The 17,980-nt window shown below is 61.3% G+C and overlaps 1 protein-coding gene across 2 annotated transcripts in view; it reads right to left on the bottom strand.

Annotated features, from left to right (window-relative positions):
- BCOR (BCL6 corepressor) overlaps positions 1–12,364 on the bottom strand; it is a 64,537-nt gene extending 52,173 nt beyond the window's left edge. For both annotated transcript variants that reach the window (XM_083821167.1, XM_083821169.1), the window contains exon 1: positions 12,113–12,364. The gene's annotated coding sequence lies outside the window, so the exon portion shown is untranslated. The remainder of the gene's footprint in view (positions 1–12,112) is intronic.
- Between the last annotated feature and the right edge of the window lie 5,616 nt (positions 12,365–17,980).

Here is a 17,980-nt window from a genome sequence, read left to right as displayed (position 1 = left end):
TAATCGCACTTAGCGCCGGGGCGCTGCTCGCCGGGGATGCACGAAGGCCTCGGAGGCGAGCCGCAGGCTCCCCCTCGGACCTTCCCCAGCCGGCAGCGAGTTGCGAGCGGCTGCCGAGCAGTTCGCAGGGCGGTGTGTGCTTCCTGGGCGGGCTGCTGCCGCCTGCCCGAGCTCATTCCCGGCCGCTGACTCCCCGCCGGGAGGTCAGGCTGGCAGCGGCGGCTCCGTGCGCGCCCGCCGATCTATTTGCGTAGCGATTTGCATTGCGGGAGGACAGGTATTTTTTCCTCCCCGCGGACGGTGGAAATGCAAAAATTAGCGCTGCTGTTTCTAGGCAGAGACGCCACGGTTACGGGAGCTCGCCGAACCTGTCTGCCGCGCTTGCTGGAGAGGAGCCGGCAAGCCGGACACCTTTATCGATGACTTGTGGAGCCGTTCTCCTGGGCGCCCGCTGCTTTTTATCACCATCTAACCCCTTCTTGCAGCCCCTGCCCTGCCCAGGGCCACCCGTGCGGCCGGCTGTGCCCCCGGGATTGCCCTGCCTCGCCGCCAAGGAGCGGGCACGTGTGGCCTCCTCCGGTGCCTCCTTTCTCTGGCGCGTACTTCATCTATTCGTTATCAGGGGACGGTGTGTGGAGTGACTGAGCCTAATAAGTTGTCCACTTGTTCATTTCAGGAGCATTGATTTCTGGTTCCAAGGCACTCTGTTCTAGCACTGGCTACAGCTGCGGGGCATTTCGCAGCTGGTCTTTCGCCTAGACAAATATCAGCGAGAATGCGAGCGTTATTAGCCACATAAATAAATCATTAACGCGCACGCAAATGTTATTTCAACCTAACTTCCAAGGAGAGGCCAGCCCGGCGGGGCAGGACGGAGCTGTGCATCGTGCAGGGACCCACCGGGGACCCCACGCAGCCCGGCCGGGGGTCGCGGGCAGGGGTCGGCACCCCCTGTGTGGGGCCAAGCAGCGAGGCCGATCTCTGCCCGCTCTCCCGCTCCGGATTGAACATTAACAGGGCCGGCGGGCCACAGGCCTCACCGCCCAGACCTTTGTCTGCTCTCTGAGGGCCACGGTGGGTGCTTTTCTCCCCGGGTATGACCATGACCACTCATCGCAGCACCGCCAGGCTGGCCGCAGCTGACTTGGCCAAGTGCCGAGCGTGCGGGCACAGCCTCCCGGAGCCGGTAGCGCCAGCAGGAGCGAGCACCCTGCGGTTCTTAAACACGGAGAAAACAGCAGGAATGACATTTGCTGGGGCTGGTGCGCCTCCCACCAGGGGCTGGTGGCTCCCGGGTGCCCGGGGCAGCGGCGGTGGGAGCGGGGACTGGGGAGCAGGGAGCAGGGAGTGGGGAGAGGCAGCCGCCGCCGCCTGGGCCGCGCTCGCCCTGCCCCGCGGAATCCCGCGGGTGCCAGTAAAGCCCTGCCTGGGAGCCCTGCCAAGGCGGCCTGGCTTTGATATTCCGCACCACGGCCGCTCCTCCGCTCGCTCCTAATCACGCAAAGGCGAGCTCGCTCCGGCGCTCTCCGCAATAAACACCGAGCGCATTTCTCCGGGCTCCCAAAGTAAATATTGTGTCGGGGAAGCGGGGCTGAGCTGGAAAGCAGAAAATCTCCCACTTTTTAGCACTTAGCAACCGCGGGGAGCGTTGTGCGCGCCCTCCCCGAGCCGGGCTCGGTGTGATTTACTTTCTGGTTGCGATGCAGATATTCGCCTGTCAGTTCAAGGGCAGGACAGAAACTGTGCAAGCGGAGTCTTGCGAACGGAAATCTCCCATTTACGAGGTTCTCCTCCAGCACCAAAAGCCACCCTCGAGCACCTTTGTTCTGCGTGCAGCTGCTTTCATCCCCCCGCCCCAGCCGCGTCTCCCTGCGACCCCTCTTCCCCCCCTCCCCGTCTCCCTTCCCAGCTGGATTCCCGGCCTCTTCCCCACTGACCCCGGGGGGAGGCGGCGGGGGCCGGGGGGAGGGGACGGGGAGAGGTCGATTATGAGTGACAAGGCGCATGATAAGAGCCGAAGCGACAGCAAAGCAAACAGGAGCGCTCCCTTTGCAGGTCCCTGCCGCGGCCGCGGGAGCCGTGCCTGCGCCGTGCCAGCCCGGCCGGCCTCCGCACGCCTCCTGCCTCCTCCGGGGCCAGATTAAACACGTGGCGAGCCCGCACGGTGCCGTGCTCCCGTTCGCCTTCCCCGGCGGCTCTGCACAACGCCGTACCGTCCACCGCTAACCTCCCCTCGCCTCCTCGGTTCCCCGCTGGCCATCCCGGGCCAAGCCGTGCGGGACGAGCCCCCGCTCCCCGGGGAGGCTGCGCCGCGCCCGGGGCTGCCCCAGGGCCGGGCTGCACCGGGCTGGCGGCTCCGGTAGGGCAGGGGCTTGGTTGCACCCCTGCTTGGGGCTGGGGCAGCCCCCCCGGCCCGGCCCTCCCCGCTCCCGAGAGCCGCCGGCGTTTTCAGCTCTAAAATGGCTGAAAACGGTGTCCCCGGGCATCCCCGCCCGGCACGGAGCGGGGCGAGCCCCAGCGCCCCCAGCACGGCGCTTATGGGAACAATGGGGCCGGCGCCGCCCGGTGTCACCGGGGGAAGTGCCCGGGGGCAGCCGGGGGGGCCGGGGGGGGCCGCGGATCTGCGAGGTGCCTCCCCGCCCGGCTGTGCGAGCCTGCCGTGCCCTTTAATCCCTTTATCCCCGCTCGCCTGCGGCGGGGCAAGCCGCGGGGCCGGGAGCCCCCGGCAGCCGCCCCGGGGAGGGGACGCGCCGCAGATGTCGCCGGGTCGGGGCGGGGACCCGCTCCCCACCGGCACCCCCCGGGGGTCCCCCCCCTGCCGTGCCCCGGGCGAGGCAAGGGGCAGCCCCCGGTGCGGTGCCCGGGTCCGCCAGCCAAACGCTCGCCCGGCCTCGCTCCGAAATCCGGCAATTATGCAAATGTCCGGGATGCTGTCCCCTTTGATCTGAACTTCCTCAGGATGAGCCCTCCTCGCTCCGGAGCACGAAAATGCCTCTCGGACACGGAAAGTGAACTGCCGAGCTCCTTTCATCCCCTTTTGTTGCCCGCTCCGGGCTTCGCCTCCCGAGCCCGCCGTTCCCCAAACGCCTCGAAACGGGAAGCGAGGGGCTCCCGGGCACGGCGGGGGGTGACGCCAGGGACCCCTGCCCCAGGGGCCCCGACCCCAGGGACCCCTGCCCCAGGGACCCCGGCCCCAGGGACCCCGGCCCCAAGGACCCCGGCCCCCAAAGACCCCGGCCCCGGGGCAGGGATGCTGCGGGATCGGGAGCAGCCGGGGCTGCGGGTTGTCATGGCGCGGCCAGGCGCGTTCCCGAGGCTTGCGCAGCCGGCGGGGTCGTGCCCCGCTCGGGGTTCACCCCCCCGAGCCCCGGCGCTGGGTCCCGCGGAGACCCCAAAATAAACCCCGCGGGCCTCCGAGGAAGAGGAGGGAGGAGATGGGGGGGGAAGGAAGGAAGGCCCCCCCCCCCCCCCCCCCCCGACGACAAGAGCTCAGTCCCCGAGGGACTTTAAACTCCATCTTTTGTTGCGCTCGTTACCACCTCTCGTTTCGTTTCTGGCAGCCGCGATTAACGAGGCACTGAGCGTACCACAGGGGCAGTACGTCCACGCAGCCGGGGATGGGGTTTTCGAGACTCCCGAGGGCCACGGCTGTTTATTTTTGTTTGTTTTGTTGCCGTTTGAGGCTGGTTGCTTTTTGTTGTTTGTTTGTTCCGTGGCGTTTCCACCCCCCCCCCCCCCCCCAAGAGATATTGAGAAAGTTCGTGCTGTCTTGGAAACTGCTCCCCCGGCGTGAGGAGAATATTCTGACCATTTGCTGGAGGCCATTTTATGAAGCCTCAAGGAGGTTAATTTCAGGAATACGAGGTGTCTCCTTAGCACCTTTTCCCTTCCCCTGCCATTCATTCCAACAAGCTACGAGCTCTGTAGGCCAAACGCTCGTCTGGATGGACAATGGAGTCCCGTCTACACGAGGGGTCTAAACGGCTGTACTCATTCCCAGCTCTGCATACGCAGGAAGAGAAAGCCTGCAACATACCTATGACTAGAAGGGATGCATTTAAAGGAGGGTACAGAATAAAGGGAATATCCGTATCCTACGTAGGCTGCCTATTCTATTTTGTTGGAATTAAGATTGCGTCTGGCCAACCGTTGGTACAGACAACGTTACTGAAACTGTGCCACTGCAAAACAAAGCTGAGCAAATGGAAGAAGAATTAGTCAAACTGCTTAAAAAATGTTGTCATGTTTGTTAACAAGCTGCTTAACTCTGGTGCCTAACAAACACTTGGAAGAGAAGTTTTTTTAATGAAAAAAAAAAAAACGGCAATACCCGTGCTTGCTTACAATTAAATGATGACAGCTTATAATGCATTTCTTCAAGACCTCCAGTAATATCAGGGCCCAGGAGACTTGAAATACCTAATTCATAGATTTTTAAACCAAGAAAGGACTGTTATGATCAGCTGCTCTGACCTGCTACATATCATGGACCAGTGAATTTCAGCCAGACATTCTTGTATCAGACTCATAAATTCTGGCTGAGCTTTTAGCCTGGCATCCAATCTTCCTCTGAAGACTTTTAAGTAACAGAAGCCCCACCGCCTGCCTCAGTCCTTCCAGTGGTTGTGTCCCCTCACTGTTTTTAGAAAAATGCCCCTGATTCTGCTCAGAATTCATAGTGCTTCATTTTCCAAAATAGGATCTCATTATGCCTTTGTCTGCCACATTAAAGAGATCTCTACTATCAGAAATCTCCCCATAGAGACACTTAGGGCACTTAAAGACTGTGATCAAACCAAGTCATAGCCTCCTCTTGGATAAATTAATAGATGGGATTTCTTTCGTCTTATGCAATAAGACGTGATTCCCAGGCCTTGAATCACTTCTGTAGCTCTTTTCTGATCCCACATTAATTCACCAATGTGCTTTTGACATGCAAACACCACAACAGAACTGGATGCAGTATTCCCGTAAAGGTCTCACTCAAATCATAAGCGTTAATAGCATCATTAAGTTTACTTGTTTAAAATCCTGTGCAGATTACCTTTATAGATGGCCTTAGCAATACCAACTTTATTAAAAGCCCATTTAAAAAGTCGCCTGTCTTCATGCAGACTAGTGTTGTTCATCAAATTCACAACGCTGAGCATCGCTTGACCAAACTGCAGAGCTGGCTTAGTTTTTCTAGCTCGGGCTTTTTCGGTGCTTCATCAGCCCTAGCCTTCAGCAGAGCCTCATATTTTTTTCTTTTGTCTGCAAGAAGCAACTGCTGCATATTCTTACAACGGCACCAACCCTGGCTATGCACTGTCAGAGAGGTGCGTGCACAGAGCTCTGCTGCACAATTCCCTCTTGTGCCTCTCGCCCTCCTGCAGTGCCAAAGCCCCACGTTAAGCTCCCACGAGGCTGGGGGTAGTTCAGTCCTTTCAAAGGCCGTGGTGGGTCTCAGTTTGGAGTTGCTCCTCCCCAAGTAGTTAGTTCACAGACAGTCTCCATTAGAGCTTCTTCAACCACAGCAGTCTGCTTTCACACCCGAGCCTATTCCCTTGCACGTGAGTGTCTACTCTGAGGGATGAACAGTGAGTAGGGTACAGCTCTCCTGCTAGATACCAGTGTAAGCATGTCCACTGATAAAGGACTAGGAGCTGTCCTTCCTCTGCCCATCCTGGTAATGCCCATCCGTTTTCCAATCTTTCTCAGCTCCTGAGATAGCCTAGCTGTGCAAATGCAGCCTGGAACGGCAGGATCGTGGAGGGACCAAGGTCCGTGTGTTACAGAAGCATTAGCTGCACTGCCTCAGTGCCTTCCTGATCTCTGATCTTCCCCAGCTATGCCTGGGGCTTCACACAAAACTCTGCATGCAAACTTCTCTGCCACCTCACCGGGTGCTGCAAGCCCAGACTCTGTTCTGCACAAGAGGTGACCTGAGCTGTGGCTGAGCTGTGTTATTTGTGTGAGAGGGGCTCCCAAAAGCCTCAGCCAGAGCTAGGACTTCATTGTCCCAGGACTCATATAAGGAGGGTAAAACAGTCTGTGCGCCAAGGATCTCTTCCCATATCATTTGTACCATCAAAAGCAGAAAATCATTTAGGACAAACATGATCTTGAAAATGGCTGGGCCTCAGCTTCATACATGATCCCTGTGCTTCCTTGTACAGGACTCATACCTGAGCAACACTCTTTTACTTATTTTTCTACCAAGTGATGGTCTTTTTCTGAAGAGATTTCATAAGCCCAGCCAGAGATTGACACCCGTCATGATGTCGTGGTCACACACCAGACCAAAAATGCTTCTCCCACTGCTGGCAGACCTGTTGGTCCACGATGTCTTCCAGCTTGGTCAGTTCCCCAGGCTGTCCCCACTGCCATCTCTGCCCTAACGGAGGTGGCAGCACATGCTGGAGCCCAGGTGAGCAGAGTGGGTCCACCTTCGAGTAGGAAGGCAGCCATGACCTGCTTAGGAAAGGCGTTTCCACACGGGAGTCGTTCTCCCTGCGCACAGAGCCGATTAAGGGACTCTTACCCCATTTATTCCGCTACTGCCTCCAGGGACATGGTGCTGATGCAGCGTAAAGCCCGCGCAGCTATGATTTTGCCCTGGGGTGAGCTATGGTGAAGTCCCTGTTACATCAGAGGGCCATGAAGCTGCTACTGCAACACCCAGAGAGGCCCAGTTTGCATAAACCACCACTGAGATGAGGGCAGCACAGGCTAAATTGAGCTGCTTTTGTGCGTGTGCCCTGACTCATGTTCTGTGCCATGCCGTTGCACCACACCTGCCCCTTTAAGCTTAAATTATCCACTATAAAATTATTTTTCCCATGACACACGGCACAGCCTCCACGTCCTACTAGTAGCAGCCCTCCCTTCGTTTATACTTCCCACGTGCCCTCGTTTTACTATGAGTCAGCCGCGCTGGCCCTCTCTTCCTATGACTTACACTTTCCTACCTCAGAGGACACGCGTGTCAGAAGATATATACGATGGCCCCGTTTATGGACATCTTCTCATGTCTAGATAGCCACCCGGTTCAGATCAAATCCCAGTTAGCCCCAAATGTGCAAAAGGGAATGCGGAGAAGTCACCTTTGCTGCAACAAAGCGCCCTTGGGTTGTACGTAATTCCGGTGAGCAGCGCGTTATCCTCACTCGGTGTACCAAAATGCGATTTATAATTTTAAAAAGCAATACTCAGCCACAGCACCAGACCCACAGCTTTGAGGCAGCGTGTAGGACACGGCAGGATTGCTTCTCTTCCCCCTAATTTACCTGCAAAGAGGACACACAGCCCAGCGGCTCGCTACGACCTGCTCTTTCTTCCAGGCTGCCGCAGCCGGCCAGGTTTTGGGTCTAAGTGCCTGTTTTGGGGTCTGCTCTCCTCTAACTCCCCGAGGATTTTGTCATTAGCTTTCATGGAGAGCAGTACGGGGCTGGATGTGGAAAACCAATATTGACATTTCCTTGTTTAAATATCATACATCAGAGGGGGGTCACGGGAGCCAAGGCCACGAGAAAGGGTTCCCCCACAAGCTATTATTTCCTTTTAAAAAGCACCAGGGACCCAGCAGTCTCAACGGGGCCTCACACCCGCACGTCTGCTCCTCTCCGCAAGCTGGCTGGCTGATGCCGGTGCCACTTAGCAAATACAGATGTTCAGGTCCTTTTCTTTCACCGCGGGTCTCACTCATTGCCGCGCGGAGGCCTGGTACTAAATGACTGCCTCATTTAAGCCCTCTTTTCAAGGCTACGTGAGGTACACATCCCATAGCACGCTCACCTCGGTCTTTGCTTGCAAAAATACACGGCACTTCCCTATCCGATTCGAAGCAGACGGCATCCAAACTTATTTTTAAAATTAATTGAACCAACAGATCAACAGCGTCTGCAGAGCCCGCGTGGCCCTCGCCTGGGAAATTAGAACCGCGGGAGAGTAATTTCGCAGTTAAATCAATAGTGGTCTCGTTCCGCACGAGGCTGCCTTCCCTTCCCTCCCTGCAAAGCCGGCGGTCCTACATGGGTCGAGAAGAAGACAGCCCGTCAGGCGTCCTGCACCTGCACCCGCCCTGCCTGACAGGGTCTGGGGGCTGTGGGGTGTACCCCCTGTCAGCAGCGCTCGGGCACGTGGCAGGGAGCAGCTCGATGCCTGCATATCCCAGTTCCCTCGTCCTTTATCTCATCCGCACAGCACCTAGCGTGCCCTGCCTTCTCCCTCTGCTCCCCCCCAGCTCCCGTGTGCGAGCGCCTTGCTCGGAGAGCGGGAGGCTCTCAAGGTGTGACGCTGAGCCAGAAAAAAGGGTTTTCGGGGACCTCTTGGAAAAAAAGGATCAGAGGAAGCAACGGAAGACATGCTCTTTCCCCGCGAGGGAATGGCTGCAGGATTTCTCTTTTTTATCTAAACCCCTGAAAGGATTTGCCACTAAAAGATAATCCACATTATGTAGGAACAAAATTACATTCACATGAACACCCGCACACAAACACACACTGTTCTCCTCTGATGGCAGGACACGGGCTCCGGGAGCAGTGGCTTCAAGGAGCCTCAGCAAACAAGCCCTCGGATGGAGCTAGGACCTCACCTGCCTCCGTGTACCACCAGAGCGTCTCTCCTTGTCATCCCCGATAGCAGTTTTTGCAGTTTTGCTTCCCTTACTTGAGCAGGCAGGAACAAGCTGCCCTCTGTGCACACATGGTTCCCAGCACAGTAAAACTGCTCTCAGGTAACTCAGTACTTGCGAACCCGGAGCGATAAAATACCGCGAAATTTGCCCCATGCCTCCAAGGTAGCATGCGTTGGTTCCCCCACTTCTGTCTGCATATCCTGAGCCTTACCCTAGCCCAAAATTTCTCCCCTCTGCCGCAGCTTGGCTACCTTGCAGGGTCCCCGCTGGCTGCTCGGAGCCATCAGGGTTCGCCCCTTCCGCTTTAGCAGCGCTCTCGGCTGTTTTGTTTCTGAGGCTTAGCAATCACCCCGTAAGAGCACTTCCAAGGAGATTTTAAAATGCCTTCGGGGCATCAAGGGACAGCAGCAGGAGGACTATCTGAACCACTTTGGTCTTAGACGTTTGGACTTAGATCCATCCAGGCATTAATTCAGTGAAAGCCAGACAGGATCAGGCTGAAACTGGCATTATGCACTGCTGGAAGCAAATCCAATTCACATAGTTTTAAGCACATGCAAACCATTTTCTATGGGGACCTGGAGTGCTTTACAAGAGTGCTCAAGGGACCAGGTGACTTTTAGCGTGCTGAATTTCAGCAGTGTAACCAAGGCTTAGTGCTGTGTCCATAGCCCTCCCCGAGGTAGGGATGACTGCAAAGGCCAAGCCACGAAGTTGGAACTGGTTTTATTTTATTTCCTTTTGCACTGCCACTGTCCTTTTTCTGCCTCTCGTTACGTATACCGCTTCAAGGGAAAAGCGCAGTATCATATCATCGTGACACAAGCCCGTGTTTTTTCTCTCTCCGAAGACACTGCAGGTACCTGGCGAGAGAACAGCTCTGTGCAGAACCGACAGGGAGGCGCGGACACCCCGGGGCCGTCCTTCGGCTACCGCTCTTCACCTTGCTCCAAGGTTTCTCTCCTAGCTCCAGCCAGGGAATGGGGAGGCCCAGGGCTAGAAAGAGCTGTGGTGTCTAACACCTGCGTGGCACCTCGCCTGTCACAGGTGCGCACCACCCCTGTGGGACACGGCAGCTCTACACAAACCCCATCAGGCCCCTGGTAAGTGTGTTCCCACACAGCTTGCCACAAACATTGCCCCAAGCAGGGAAGAACCTAACCTCAAGCCAACCCGAAACAGTTGCAGAGACACACACGTATTGACAAGCATGACCCAGACACCTTCACGCACAGACCCCTTTCTGAATGCCGCGTGCGTGCTCTTTTGCCCTCCTGCCCCCAGCAGCCCAAGGCTCAGCCCCATGCCATCAGCACCCCCGGTCCCCGCTCTCCAGCCGGGGCCTGTCCCCGTCTCCCACTCCCTGCGCAGCTCTGACACCAGCCGCGTCTGCGGCACCGGAGCAACCGCTCGAGGTGCAGCAAGGGCACATGAGTCACTTTCCTCCTCGCCGGCACTGTCTGCTCTGCTCTGCTCTGCTCTGCTCTGCCGGGGATGACACAGTGCTCGCACTCGCTGCTCCGAAGCGGCACACCGAGACACGGGGCAGGTTGCGGATTCCTGCCTCCCTCTGGCTTTTGAGCTTCAGGAGCAGTGCTTTGTGCTCGGCGGGCCTCGCCGTCCGCTCAGCTGCACGGGCTGCCAGCTCGGTGCTCCCCCCTGGCTCCCCCCAGCCCCCTGATGCATTAAACCCTCTCGGGGGCTGGAGGAGCCGAGGCAGCAGCTCTGGGGCTGGCGATCGCCCCCGGGGGCTGGTAACAAGTGTGAAAGCAGCCAGCCTGCGAGGTGACACTGGCACGAGGTGACACTGGCACGAGGTGACACTGGCACAGCACTCCCAGCCCCCGGGGCCACCCGGCGCGGCCCCCCCGCTGCTGCCACCCCGACCCCGGCCCCAGTGGTGGGGACATCCCGCGACGTCCCGCCTGGCTGAGGGCAGGGGGGCTATGGGAAGGAGGGGGGAGCGCGCTTGGGGCTGCATCAGAGCTATTTCTTTTGCTCGTCCCTTGGCCGTAAGTTCCCTCGTCCCTCTTTGTTTTATAGCTGCTCAAGTTTACTTGCAGAATTAAGACAGATTTGGGGGGGGAGGGGGAGGAAGGGGGTAGGAAGCCTTTGTTCTCCGGAGTGCGCTTGTCTTACTTTTGCATCATGTGGCCTGAGCAGCCCCCCCACCCCGCCCCGACCGTATTTACTCTATCTCGAGTGAGTCCTTTGAAGGAGAGGGCAGAGCCGTCGTTAACCCCCTGCGCGCCTCGCCGGGCCCTCAGCCTCCAGAGCCGGCCCTCGGTGGCGGCGGGGACGAGGGCCGGGGCCCCCGGGGTCGCCTCGGTGGCCGGGGTCGCCCCCCTCTTCCCTGCCCTCCCGTCCCACGCAGCCACGCGTGGACGCGGCCGGCCCACGGCAGCCGTGAGCGTGGGGATCCCCGCGGCGGGACGAGGCCGGGCTGCTGCCGGAGATGCCTCCAAACTCGAAACAGCTGCCGGGCTGCGCTTTGGCCTGCCTGCTAAAATCCGCCGATCTCCTTTTAATCTGTTTCATATTCGCAAATTAAGCACTTAGCCTAGGTAATAAATCACGAGGCAGTTTACGAGGCGAGCAGGAGACAAACAAGTGGAAAGGGAAAACAACCGCCTCGAAGTGCACGCAAAGATGTGACTGCGGAGGCGCGCTCGGAAGCCTTGCCCGAGGCCCCCCCGGGAGCCGGCAGCGCCCCGGAGGCAACCCGGGCTCCCTCCTTTGTCCGTCTGTCCGTCCGGTACCTGGCAGAGCTCGCAAATAACGAGGCAGGCCGACCGTAGCAGCCATGCCTCGCACACCCACGCCGGCCGGCGGGGAGGCGGGAGGGATGCTGGAGCACAGAAGTGCGGGGGTGCCTCCCGCAGGGGCTGCTCCCCGGGGGAAGGCAGCCGGGGCCGGGCAGAGGAGCGCCGGGGCTCCGGGGAACACGCGTGGGGCCGCTCCGCCCCGCTGCTGCCGGCCGCGGGGGGCACGGGGCGAGGAGCGCCCCGGCCCCTCTGGCGGAGGGGAGCACCCCCGGGCTGCCGAGGGAGCACGGGCCCGACCCCTGCGGCCGGGGAAGGGGCCGGCGCGGGGGGAGAGCCCCCCTAAAAGCCGTCCGGGAGCTGCCGGAGGGGCCGGAGCGGTGCCACCCGCGGCGACAGCCCGGGACTCCCCGGCACTTCCCCGGGGGCTCCTGGCCGGGGGGGGGGGGAGCACGCGAAGGCTCCAGACAAAAGAGCCGGCGCTAAGACCCCTCCTGGCAAAGCCGCAGCCTGCCCCAAGTGCTCCGGCACGGACTTTTCTCCCCCCGCGGGGCTCCGCGCCGAGCCGTGCCGAGCCGGCTGCGGGGGGGGGGGGGGGGCGCGCAGGGGTTTGGGGCAGAGGGGCCAAGGGTGGGAGATCTGGGGGCGCGGGGGGGGGGTCGGCAGCAGCCCCGGGGAGAGGCGAGGGTGAGGGTGAATTAAGGGAAGTCCCGCGGAAGGGAGCGACACCGACCTGCGACCGTGTCCGCCCGGTGCGAGGTGACGAGCCGCCGGTGCGAAGGGGCGCTGTCAGAGCCTACCTCATCCCTCGCCGGAGCCGAGGCTCCGCTCCCCGCATCGCCCGCCAGCAACAATGGCAGCGATCAGCGGCTTTTTCACGCGCCTCGCTGCATGGAGGTGCCCCGCGCCCCGCTCAGCCGCCTCGCCGCCGCGTCCCTCTCGGCCCACAGCCCTCTCGCTTCGCCGCCGCTCCGCCGACGGCTCCGGCCAGCTCTCCCCCACCCCCCCACCCCCCCCCGCCCGCCCTTCCCCAGTTTTCCATTTTCAGGGACTTTGGCTCGCCGCCAGAAAATGTCAGGAGGGGATGAAACTTGACACAGGGAGCTCAACCCGGAGCGGTTTCCTCCTCCTCCCCCCCCCCCCCTCCCCAATCCTCCCCTATCCCCCCCCCGCCATCCCCCGCCCCCGTCCCCAGCCCCCGAGTTAACTTTGAGACACTTTGGCCGTATTTCAGCTTGAAAAGAAAAAAGGGGAAATTGCGGGTCACTGGTGCGTGGTCGGACCGGGCGCTTTTTAATTTTTCACTATTATTATTATTTTTGATTTAAAAATGTAGACGCCGAGGCCTGAGGGCGCGTCTGCAGCCCGTGCGCTGCAGTGAGCCCCGGCTCCGCACCTCACCACCAGGCTGTGCCAGCCGGCAGGATGAGGCCCCGGGCTCGGGAAGGTGGCCAAGCGACACGTCGGAGGGGGGGGGTCGGGGTAAACCCGCTCCCTCCCCCGGCTCTCTTCGCTCCGACGGCCCCAGTCTGGTCCCGGGGGTCCGGGGCGGCTCCGGGGACCGGGCACCGGGGGGGGGCTGCGCGGCCCGGTGATAACGGGGTGATGGAGAAGGGGATGGGGACGGAGCCGGGGGGGAAGCTGCGAGGAGGAGCGCAGGCAGCGGAGCCCGTGCTAACTCCGGGGAGGATGCCTCAGCACTTTCTCTATTATGCATTTCCAGCACAAGGAAAGCTAATTCCTCCGCTGAGGGCCTCAATCAGGCATTTATTTGACACTCATGATGCATGAACGGCTAAACACTAGTCTAAGCGGAGGATCAGCCGCTAGTTTATAGCTCGCGAGTTTTTTGATGCAGGTGAATTATGTTGATCTCTGAATGCCTCGTATTCCTGGGGGGAGGAGAGAGGGCGGGGAGGGGGGGGATTGGGAAGAGAGAAAACGCGAACGGGGGAAGCGTGGGGGAGCTCAACTTCTCGGAGCTCCTCTCCCGCACGCCGGGAAACTCCCCGGCCGGGAGCTTTGGCCGGCACCCCTCCAGGCCCCCACGGCCCTCTGTTGCCCCCCAGCCCTTCCCTGCTGCCCTCGCCCCCCCCCCGAGTTTTGCAGAGCCCCGCACGCATCCCTCCGGGGGCCACCGTGCGTGCCCCGTCCCCGCCGCGGCGGGGAAGCGCTCCCCGGGGGCCGGCGGCGGAACATGGAGCGGGGAGAGGCACGGAGACAACATGGAGGGGGGAGCAGGGGAGGAGGAGGAGGGGAGAAACCATATGGAGCGGCGGGGAGGGAGAGAAGGAGGGAGGCAACGCGGAGAGAGCCAGCCGGGAGCGCCGGGGGTGGGAGCCCCGGGGCCGGGCGGCAGCGGCCGGGGGCGCTGGGGAGGGAGGGGGCGGCCCCGGGGGGGTCCCGGGGGGCTGGGGGTGGTCGGGGGGGAGCGGGCAGCCGGGCCCCGCCGCCGCTCTCCAGAGGCGGTTTGTGCTTTCTCCTCATCTCCTCCGCTCTTTTCCGAGCACAGCCCTTAATTCCCCCCCGGGGAGAATTTTTTTTTTTTAATTATTATTTTTTAATGTATTTTTTCTTCTTCTTCTTCCTCCTGGCCTCTTTCCAGCTGTTGTTCCAGGACCGAAAAAAAAAATAATAATAACAATTAAGTAGGAGTCATGTCTTGTGACTTGCACAATCTCTTCTAACGCCTGAGTTCAATTTTACACAACATTTAATACAAATATTAAAAATCAATATATCAAGGGGGTTGTTAATGAAATGTTACAGTGAGTCTGTGTCACCAGATAGGATTTCGGTGGGAAACGTGTCTGATTTAGCAAAAGCCGAATGCGGTCGTATCCTTAATCCTCCTGCTAAAAACAAAAGATAAAGGTGTTCATTAAATCATATCAAATCGAATTAAACTCTATCGGCGGGTCCTTCCAGCAGAACAGGAGTCTGAGAAGCAGGGGATGGAAAATGAATCTCAATGCATCTCTTGACAACGGAACAGGAATCGGAACGCATTAAAAATAAATCAGAGCGCTGCTGTAGGTCACAACACGGGGATTAGACTGCACGAGAATAATGGGACGGGAGGCTGAGAGGCAGGGACTACCCTGCAGGTACGTCCTGCCGCTGGGAGGGGGGAGCCGCAATTTTTAAGCCGTGGGTCACGCGAGGACTGTAGGACAGAGGCTTTGCCCTGTTCGGGCAGCTTCTCGGCCGGCCCTTCCCCGGCTGGCTCTCGGGACTGCAGCGTGCCCCAGCTCCTCGGCACGCCGCCAAGCCAGCGCTTTGCTGGCTGCCGCCTTCGCCCGCCTTCCCCCCCTGCTCCTTTGCACCTCTCCTTTTTCCTTTTTCCCCCCCCCGGCCTGTCCCCGCTCTCCCTGGCTCGGCGGCGATGCTTTCTCCTCTCCCCTGGCCCCTTGCGCTATTCAGCCGCTCCCCGTGACCCCTCGCAGGGCTTCTCCTTCGGCGACGCCTGCCAAAAAGCTGGCAGCTGCCAGGGCGGCGAGGAGCGGGAGCACGGCCGACAGCCGCCGCCGTCCCGCCCGCACCCGCCGTTGTCTCGGCGCCCAGCTGCGAGCCTGGCGCTCCGGGGAGGGGACGGAGGGGCTGCTCTGCTCCCTGCCGAGGTGTGGACGGGAGATAAGGGCGAGGAGAGGAGCGGGGCTCGCCTCTGGGGCCCACGGCATGCTGCCTGCCCTGTGCACTGTTGGACCGAGAAGCTACGGGCTGCGGAGCAGGGCACAGCCAGGGCCTGGAGCCACCCGGAGTGCTGGGAGCCCTGGGCACAGCCGAGCTGGGGTTTGCTCGTGGAGGTGGCCGGGTTGCAGCCCTGTCCTCTGTGGGGGTCCAGGCTGCAGCTCGTGGGTCCTTCGGGTGCATGGCTCATCCCCGTGCCTCCTCCCCGTGTGCCAAGGCCTTAGCCCAGGCCACTCTCCCCTGCTGCTCCCCTGCCCCCAGTGCCCCGGGAGAGGGCTCTGACCGCGGGCTTGGCCCCGCCATGGGGCCAAGGTTCCCGGCCTCGCCCCCAGCTCTCTCGTCCGGCTTCCTAAGGCTGGCTGAAGCCTGCACTTGGACTTCGCTCTCGGCTCTCATGCTCCGGCCCACAGATCCCAGCCACTTCGTCCTCCTCTCCTGAGGGCACGCCAGGCCAGTCCCTCTCCCCACGGCCTCCCAGCCCAGCTTGGCATGAGGCAGCCATCCCCACCGAGCCTGGCCATGGCGAGCCCTCCCTGCCGGGCTGCGGTGCTGCGCAGCCCCCTGCCCAGCTCGGGGGCCACCTCTCGCCTGCCGTGGGCCCGCAGGCAGGCAGGCAGTGGAAAGCTCTGCGAAACCCGCAGCCGGCGAGGGGAGCTGGGGGGTGGGATCCGCTGCAGGAGGCAGCGGGAGGCTGATACGCGGCACCCGGGAGAGCTCGGCACCGAGCCCGGAGCGTGCAGCGGGAGCGCGGCGCCCCCACCGTGCGGCGACCGGGGCCGTCCCCGCCGAGCCCTGCCCGGCCCCACCGAGCCCTGCCCAGCCCCGAGGCGGAGCGGGGGCCCGGGGCTCGCAGCGGGGTCCCCCCCCCGGTAACAGCTCCGTGCCGGCGCTCCTCCCCGGGGCCGCCCCGGCAGCGGTTAGGCGTGCAGCAGCGCCGGGGCGCGATAAACAACGGCGGCCAGCGGCCCTCCGCCCGCTGCCAGCACGGCGGCACGGCGCCCGGAGGCAGCTCCCCCCTCTCCCCCGGGCCCCCCCCCCGGTCTTCCCCCCGGTTCTTCTCCCGGCCCGGGGCCGCGGGGTCCCTGCGCGCTGCCCCCGGGGACCGCGGCGGCTCCGTGCGCGGCTCCGTGCGCGCCCCGCGGGCTCCTCTCGCCGGGAGCGCAACTCCTGCTCCGACCTGAACTCGCAGCCGCTCTGTTTGTTTATTTCCCGGCCGCGGTGGCCGGCTGCCAAGCACGCGGACCTTTCCTATTAAAAACCCATTTTTCTTGCCCTGCGCGGAGCGGCAGTTTGCTCGCTGCGCTCCGCTGTGCCGTTAAAAGAAAGCGCGGCCGGGTCCTCCCGGGGGCCGGGGGCGGGGGATGGAGCCGCGCCTGCCCCCCTCCCGCCTCCCTCCCGGGGCTGCCGGGGGCTCCCGGGGCGCCTCCCGCCGCCGCCGCCGCGCCCCGGGCCGGGGTGACCGCCCTCGCTCCCGGCCGAGCCATTTCCTGCCCTCCGGAGCCGCGGCCGGCAGCGCGCTCCCCTTCGCCGGCGGCCGAGCGGTGGCCGGGGCACGGATGGCAGCGGGGCTGCGGGCTGGAAACCCCAAAAGGGGGCGGGGGGCAGCGGCCGGTCCCGTTAGCCGTGGGGTCACCGCAGCCCGGGGCTCCCCGGGCCGGGGCTGGTGCGGGTCCGCTGCGAGCCTCCTGCGGCACCCTGGGGTGCCTCTCTCTCCCTTCGTCCCCCGGGAAGAGCTAGGAGCCGTCCGAAGCGAGCCGCTCGTAGGGCAGATACAACAATAAAGTATATTGAAATAAGTCTGCGGTTGGTGAGTTTCCAGCGATACTTAATGGCACTCGCAGTAAACAGTCACTCTCTGTGCTAGCGGGGAAAATCATCCAGACACAAGCACATTCCACCCTCTTTAGGGCTCCCTGGCTGTTATTATAGTTATTGCATTACTCTGGTGTAAGCCTTTTGTAACTAAGCTTCTATAAAGCCCCGCTTACAAGCACCCTGATTAGAATTTTCCTTGCCAGTAACCAAAGGCCACCCGCTTTCCAGTGCTATACAGAGGGAGCCGTCAACAGCCACCCCTCTGAATGTGCGCTTTGTTCCTGGCAACAAGGAAACGAGTGGGCTTCTATTGGGGAGAATGCAACCCTTCTTTTAAATATCACACAGCGAAAGCTGATGGGGCACCGGGCTCTGGGGGGAGAGAGACGCGCCGGGGTCACAGGAGCCCGCTGCCACTCAGCCGACAGCCGGGGGATCAGCGGGCTGATCCCGGCTCAGCGGCGGGAGGAAGGAGAGGAGGCCTGGAGAAAAGCAGGACGCCACGTAACGCATTGCCAGTGGGGCATCACGCCCCGGCCCCCAGCTCCCCAGGGGCACCCGGTGGCGATGGGGAGAGCCCCGCTCCCCAGGTGGCTGCAGCCCAGGAGCGAGCAGGCGGCGAGCAGCGACGCTGCCGGCCTCCTCCGCAGCCAGCCTGCTGCTGCAAGCGGCCCAGAGCCCGTCTGGCCGGGTGCAGGCAATTACTTTGATACGTCCAACGTGTATGTTAGTGACATTACTAAGGAGGTGAGAGCTTGGCGCTCACAGGGCCGAAATGCTGGGCTTTCGCTTTCATGCAGGATGTGTGTAACACAGAGTCTTTTCTCAGCTCGCCTGATTTTTAACTTCCTCTAAACCTCTCTCTCTTTTTTTTTTTTTTCTTCGCTCGGAGAGCAGCAACGAGAGACCGAGAGGAAACACGCTGCTGCTGTGCAAAATGTGGACCATGTGTGGGAACTATTTACTCAGAGTGCAACTGCAGGCACCAGGCGAGGGGCTGGCAGAGCCGGGGGGCGGCGGAGAGAGAGGCTACATCTCTCTCGCTTTTTTTCCTCTCCCCTAAAGCCAAACCACGTCGCTGCGTCTGTAACGGTGC

This window comes from Anser anser (genome assembly GCF_964211835.1).
Source record: "Anser anser genome assembly, chromosome: 1".
NCBI classification, from domain to species: Eukaryota; Metazoa; Chordata; class Aves; order Anseriformes; family Anatidae; genus Anser; species Anser anser.
Note: the sequence above shows the minus strand (reverse complement) of the source record. Positions and strands in the feature narration are given on the sequence as shown.